The following is a 7,848-nucleotide window of genomic DNA, read 5'->3' as shown; positions in this document are numbered from 1 at the left end:
CAAGGCTGATTTAGTTACCGTTGCTGTCAAATGTCTAACTTAGCTACCAGCAGAATCCAATGTTGAGTTCTCAATTTAGTACCGTGTTTCCCTAAAAATAAGACCAGATTTTATACTATATTTCCCCGAAAATAAGACCCGGTCTTATATTAATTTCTGCTCCAAAAGATGCATTAGGGCATATTTTCAGGGGTTGTCTTATTTTTTCATGTACAACAATCTACATTTATTCAAATACAGTCATGTCATCTTCTTCGGGAACATCATCATAACATACTAAATGCATCCATCTGGTTGACAATATTAACTAGCGCTTATTTTCCGGGTAGGTCTTATTTTGGGGGAAACACAGCACTATCCTTCAAGGAGTCCAGTTAGCTAGCTAGTTGGTAGCAAGTTGATTACATCAGACCCCTTTTATCTTAGAGGGTATAGAAGCTCATTGTCCTTGGGATTGACATATCAGCTTCCTTTTCTATGTGCAGTTCCTCTACCAGTATCTCTATTAAGGGCTCACAAAGTATCTCATACACTGTTCTAGGATCCCACTTACATTTTCTTAAACCAATAAATCCATATCAAAGTGAAGGAAGTAAATCAATGGGCACGTGACTGCATCACCTGGAAGATGCTTTCATAAAAGAAGATTGGAAGGATCTCTGCAATCCTTAGCTAAGTCATTGCTATGGACTAAATATATGTATTCCCCCCAAAATTAATGTTGAAATCCTAATCTGCAGTGTGATGGCATTTGCATATGGAGTCTTTGGGAGGTAATGAGGTCATGAGGGTGGAGCTCTGGTGATAGGATTAGAGCCATTATAAAAGAGACAGGAGATCTTGCTCTCTCATTTTGCTTTCTGCCAAATGAAGATACAATGAGGAGACAAACCGAGAAGTGGGCCAGACACCAGATCTTCCAGCACCTCTTAGACTTCCCAGCCTCCAGAACTGTGAGAAATCAATGGTTGTTTCAGCTACCAATCTGTGATAATTTGTTAGCAGCCCAAACTGACTGAGAGAGTCAGCTCTGGGTGCTCTCCTTCAGGATGTAGTATATACATTTGCCCCCTGGCTAATATAGTGTGCTCACTTCCCAAGAGCCAGTATGTGTGGGTCTAGAAATCAAGAGATTGAAATAGGTTTGGCCCCTTTCCATTTCAAATAAAATAGAGGAAGTAGGGAGAGTGAAAAATGAAAGGATTAGAATCCAAAATGGCTGGTATATTATTTTCCAGTATGGACCACGGGGGCTCAGTCCTACAGGAGACTCTGAGGAACAAAGTAGGATGCATCTCAGAATTCTACTTCTAAAGGAAAGGAAATGGGCATTTATCCACCGACTCCTCTCTCTTAATGGTAGAGCATTACATTATGAAGTTGTGACCCATACACTCTGGCCTATGCCTGCACTCTTACTGAATGAGCTTCCATGGCTTTGGAAAAAGCCCTAGGCAGAAATTCAATAAAATCAATGGAAAAATGAGGTGATAGAGGAGGCAGCATGCATGGGAACTGTTCTTCACATCTGCATCTGCAGACAGAGGTAGGCTGATGGGCTGTGATGTGGTAACAACTGGACCTGTTGCAATCCAAGCTTTGCACCTCTAAAATTTGCTCATACCCCATATTAAGTCCTGTCTGTCACTAACTCTTCTTAGTGATGGCCAACTGCATCACTCATAATCAGGGTTAGTGAAACAATCTGTAGTGCCTACAGATGCAAGTATACACCCCTGGCCTTCATTTATATACATTCTCTCCCTCTTATATAACCCACTTTAGATGACAAGAACTCTAGATGAGTTGTCTTGTCTCATTATGAGTGCCTTGTCTGTGAAGAATACTTCTGTGTGCTTCAACGAGAGAAAAAAACTTCCACACGGTTTATGGCCATACCCATTGTAGGGAAGATGTTGAAGAAAATTTGCCTTCATTGGTTGATGTGAGCTTTTGTCTATTAGCTTTTGTCTGTTCCTGCATGTGATGGTTAGCTTAGGGTTAAAAAAGTCTGGCTGTGATCAGGGGTTGAGTAAATTCCCCCTCTGGTCTCATTCACCCGAGTAGGGGAGATACGAGATGATGTTTCTTTCTGTATGAGATGAGGTTGCTTCCCGGTCTGTGCTGAGGTTTTTGTCTGTTATTGCATGTGAGGTGATGGTTAACTGAGGGTTAAAAAAGTTCTGTGCTGTGACTAGGGGTTCAGTAAATTCCCCCTTTGGTCTCATCCTTCCAAGTAGGGGAGATATGGGCTGATGTTGTTTTCTGTCTGTTTCGCCATCAACAAATAAAGTAAAAGAGTAGCTAAGATACATCAAGATGACATGACAGGCACGTTGCCAGGCTTTGGAAGACCTTAGGCTGATAGTCCCAAGCAGGAACAGTAGATATTACTTGTCTGCATGAACTAGCCCTTCAGCTGGATAAGCAATATTTTTTATCATTGACTACTGGACTTTCCCAGAACTGGCCATTCCTGGAGGGAGAGGCAGGAACAAGGAACTTGGCTCTAAGGTATATTTGAAAAGATATATATATATAGATATAGAGATAGATATAGAGATAGATAGATAGATAGATAGATAGATAGATAGATAGATAGATAGATAGATAGATAGATACCTCAGTTAAAAGAGAGAGAAATTGCAATAGGAGAGAGATTCTTTGGTAATTCATCACCATTCTGGCATTCTTGGGAACTTGAAAATGGCACTGGGAGACACTCCAGTTTCCAACCGAGGACCTGGTGAGGTTTGGCTGGTTCCTGACCTTTCCAGAGTTATTTCCCATGGTTTGGTGAGCTTCTTTGGCATAACATTGTTATTAATGTGTGTGTAGTTTAATCTTACTTGCAGTTTACTTTCTGTCATTGCACATTCTTGTGATTGTATTCTTTGATTGCCTTTATTGCCTTTGACTTTCACTATTGTATCCTGCTAACTGGATTGATTGAATATTGCTAACTTAATTGATTAGATATTGCTAAATAAATTGATTAATCCCCCTCTCTAGCATGTGTCCCTCCCCTTTTCTTTTCCCTGCTCATCATTACACCCATAATTCCTTCAATATGCCACTTCCCCAAACACTCTTCTGTCTGATATTCCAGTCTTGCTCTTTCACAAATCTGAGAAATAAGGCAAGTTATCTTTTACTGCCTAGAAGTCCTTGAATATTGCATATAGGAAAAGGAATATACAGGAATAGGAACCCATGAATCCTTAAGATTACTTCTTCCATACAACGTTAACAACCAAGTAGAAATATGGTTGTATCCCACTGGAATAATTTTTCATGAGTACTGTTCTTTTTTTTTTAAACTAAATTTTATTGGGGTGACAATTGTTAGTAAAGTTACATAGATTTCAGGTATGCAATTCTGTAGTACATCATCTATATATATCACACTGTGTGTTCACCACTCAGAGTTACTTCTCTTTCCATCACTACATACTTGATTCCCTTTACCCTCATCTACCACTCCCCTGCCCCTATCCTCTGGTAACCACTAAACTACCATGTTTCCCTGAAAATAAGATCTAGCCAGACAATCAGCTCTAATGCGTCTTTTGGAGCAAAAATTAATATAAGACACAGTATTATAGTAAAATAAGACCGGGTCTTATGTTAATTTTTGCTCCAAAAGACATATTAGAGCTGATTGTCCGTCTAGGTCTTATTTTCGGAGAAACCTGGTATTGTCTGTGTATGAGATTTTGTTTCTTCACTTGTTTGTCTTGTTCTTTTGTTGTTTTCAGTTTTATATAACACGTCAGTGAAATCATATGGTTCTCGACTTTTTCTGTCTGACTTATTTTGCTCAGCATCAAAATCTCAAATCCATCCATGTTGTCGCAAACGGTACTATTTCATCTTTTCTTATGGCAGAATAGTACTCCAAATGCCACTCTTAAGTGGGGCTACATATCAGGAAGTTGACTGAACCCATCTTTAACTAGGAATAGTTTTAGGGCACCCTCTATGAGGCTGTAAGTATAAATTGAAGAAAAATACAGTGGTAAGTGACACAAAGGTATGAGCCACTTGTTTATGAAAGTACCTTGCACATGCTTGATTTTGAATGTACAATAATTTCATATAAGGATAACAACGAATGTTGCAATAACCAGCTTCTAAATGGGCATCTCTCATAAAACAATTACTTGATGTTTCCAGGTAAGATGCTCAGTCTCTACTAGTAACTCTCCAAGAACTGTTTTTGAAATATCAAGAAGTTTTCTGATACAGAAGATATGCCCTTTCTCAAGTATAGCATAGGGAGTAGAGTCAATGAAATTGTAATAGATATATATGATGACAGAGAGGCAATAGATTGGGGGAGAGGGGTTATTACTTTGTGAGGGTGAAATGTGTAACTATTACATTGTTTTGTACACCTGAAACTAATAAAGAAAAAATAGGGAGATATAACTTTGTGTAATAAGACATATTTTAAAGAAATTTTGTTTAATTTACATGTCTAATCTTAAGGAAACAGCAAGAAATTTTATGTATATTGTTTAATTTTGCATCTACAATACGAATTCATACTTCACTAGTTATTATAGTACAAAATATCATCATTCTGTTACATAATGAGTCTCAAATATGCTTAATATGAATTTATCATCATTCATTTCCTAAAGCGTAGTTCCTAAGCATACACAATAAATTAAACGTTTTACAGTATTTTCTTTTTTGAAAATAAAAATATGTCACCTGCACTGGGGGGAAAAAAAGGTATGCCTTTTCTCCAAAGTCCTAGAGATATAAATTCCAATTCCCTAGTTAACAAAGAAATCTACCAAGTGTGCTTATGTACCACGGAAAACACCCTTACTATTGAATCAGGCAGGTGAGTCCTGTGTCAGGAAAGCTTTCACTGCATGCTACACCTGCTATGGGTCCCACTCAAAAATATCAACAATAAATGGGTCAAAACAGATTTCCCAAGTGCAATATATTGTGCTTCTTAATTCCAAGGAAGTCGACTAAGTTCTGTACCTTGTAGTAGTAGGGGGTACAAAGTGCAATGACATCTCATTTAAAGTTATGTCTGGCTTTGCACAGACTGTTGGACTTCTAAAAAAAAAATTAATAATGTGGCAGGGCTCTAAAGTTTTGTAAGGTTTATCTCTCATCCTTTCACATGTGTACCTATCTAAGGCATCCAAAGTATATCCTACTTCCTGCTCACCAGGTCTGGGATGATGACATGAAGACTAGCTTTCTGTTCTACAGAATATAAAGATGATCAAGGTCCCAACAGATTGTACTGTAACATAAACAAGGTATGTAAGAAAAAACCTGGAGCAAGGCAATAAACCATGTAAAATCCCATGCTTTTTGATTGATTAATTCTAAGTTAAAGAATAACATGTCCATATAAATATACTCCCTCATATCTAGTACTATATCTTTCACTCTTATCTTACACTCTTGTCCAATACCCTCAGACACCCTTCTTGTTAGATTTCCCTCCTGCTACTAGTGCTTATTAGCCATGTATGGGGACAGAGCCCCAAAACGCAGTTTCCAGGCTCTCGGCCTCACATAGAAAGGTGCTGGCTCAGGTAGTAAATGGCCATCGACTGTGATCAAATGGCCATTAGCTGTGGCTAGTTGGCCATCAGCTGTAACCAGTGAGCCATTAGCCATGAATATATCTGCCGTGGCTAGGCTAGCAGAAAAAAGGGGGAGCTAGCAAGAAGATGGTGGCTGAGTCTGCAAGCGGCACAGTGAGGGTTGAGAATTGTGTTGCTCCTGGTTCCTGTGTTTCCAACCCAGCTGCCAGCGAGAGTATAGTGGTATGACTCCCTTACCTATGGGTTCGTGGGTGTTCCTTTTTGGCCTCACCATGTCCTGCGTTCTTATGTGGGGAGCAGGAGCAGAGACCCCACCGGACGTCCCGCATGACACATGGCGTAGTCAGCAGGATCCCCTGCACAACACCATGTCTAAGACTCTTCTGGTAAGTAGACTACCGCACCCTGCATTTCCCCGCTCTGTACTATGTTGAGAACTAACCTCACTGAAGGCAATGAAAGAAAGTCTCTGCTTCTTGTGTGGAGGAATCAGCACCTCACAATTTGACCCTCCCACGGATAACTATAAACTCTGGAAAAACTAAAATAAAGCAATTCTTTGCCCCAAAATCCTAGCATGGGGTGAGTTTCCCATTTTTGTAACTTAGAACACAGGGCAGCCACATTCACAGCATGGCATGGGCAGATAAAAGCACATTAGAAAATGCACTATCTTTCTGGCTATATGAACCAGGTGAAGGAGCTCAGAGCAACAAGGACTGCTGGAAAGTGGGAGGAAAATCCTAAAAAAGGGAGAGCCAGAAAAGATGAACACCAAATTCTGTGTATAAACTCTTATCAAGACTGACTGAGCCCTGATCTACATATACACGGACAGACTACAAAGAATCAGAACCTACATTTGAACTAGTGAGACAAATTTTCAGTTTGAGCCTAACCAAGTTAATTGCCTGATAAAACAAAATTATCTGGAGGAATCATCCAGTCTCCATAAGGTAACATTTTAAATGTGTAAGATACAAGGTAAAATTACTCAACACATGTACAACCAAGAAAATGTAGCATTCTCAAGGGAAAAGATAATCAACAAAGGCAAACCTCAAAATTTCTCAATGTTGGAATTGTCTGATAAGAACTTTAAAGTATTCGTTATAACTACACTCAATGAGATAAGTTGTATGAGTTTCTCAGATATGTGGATATTAACTAATCCCTTATTGGGTGTATCATTGGTGAATATCTTATCTTATTCAGTAGGTTGTCTTTTATTTTTGTTGATGGCTTCCTCTGCTGTGCAAAACTTTTTCAAATCAATTTTTATTAAATTTATTGGGGTGACATTGGTTAGTAAAATTATATAGGTTTCAAGTGTACATTTCTATAATACATCATCTATATATCCCATTGTGTGCTCACAACCCAGAGTCAGTTCTCCTTCCATCACCATATATTTGATCCCTTTTTCCCTCTTCTACCACTCCCTCCTGCTTGCAGTCTGGTAACCACTAAACTTGTCTGTGTCTGTGAGTTTTTGTTTGTTTGTTTGTCTTGTTCCTTTGTTGTTTTCAGTTTTATATGCCACATATGAGTAGAATCATATGGTTCTTGACTTTTTCTGTCTGACTTATTTCACTTAGCATAATAATCTCACGATCTGCCCATGTTGTCGCAAATGGCAGTATTTCATCTTTTCTTATGCCCGAGTAGTATTCCATTGTGTATATGTAGCACATCTTTATCCAATCAGCTATTAAAGGACATTTTGGTTGTTTCCATGTCTTGGACACTGTAAATAATGCTTCAATAGTACATATACCTTTACGGATAAATGTTTTCAGATTTTTGGGTGGGTAGATACCCAGAAGAGGGATTGCTGGGTCATATGGTAATTCTATTCTTAATTTTTGAGGAAACTCCACATTGTTTCCCATAGTGACTGTACCAATTTACATTCCCATCCACAGTGTATGAGGGTTCTTTTTCCCCACAGCCTCTCTGACATTTGTTATTATTTGTCTTGTTGATGATAGCCATTCTAACAGGTGTGAAGTGATATCTCATTGTGGTTTTGATTTGCATTTCCCTGATAGCTAGTGAAGTTTAGCATTTTTTCATGTATTTGTTTGCCGTTTTTATGTCTTCTTGGGAGAAGTGTCTGTTTAGGTCCTTTGCCTATTTTTTAATTGGATTTGTTGTTGTTGAATTGTACAAGTTCTTTATATATTTGGGACATTAACCCCTTATCAGAGGTGTTGCTTGCAAATGTCTTCTCCCATTCAGTTGTTTGCCTCTTTGTTTTGTT

This window comes from Rhinolophus ferrumequinum, chromosome 16, assembly GCF_004115265.2.
Source record: "Rhinolophus ferrumequinum isolate MPI-CBG mRhiFer1 chromosome 16, mRhiFer1_v1.p, whole genome shotgun sequence".
In the NCBI taxonomy this organism is placed as follows: Eukaryota; Metazoa; Chordata; class Mammalia; order Chiroptera; family Rhinolophidae; genus Rhinolophus; species Rhinolophus ferrumequinum.
This window is presented reverse-complemented; position numbering follows the sequence as displayed.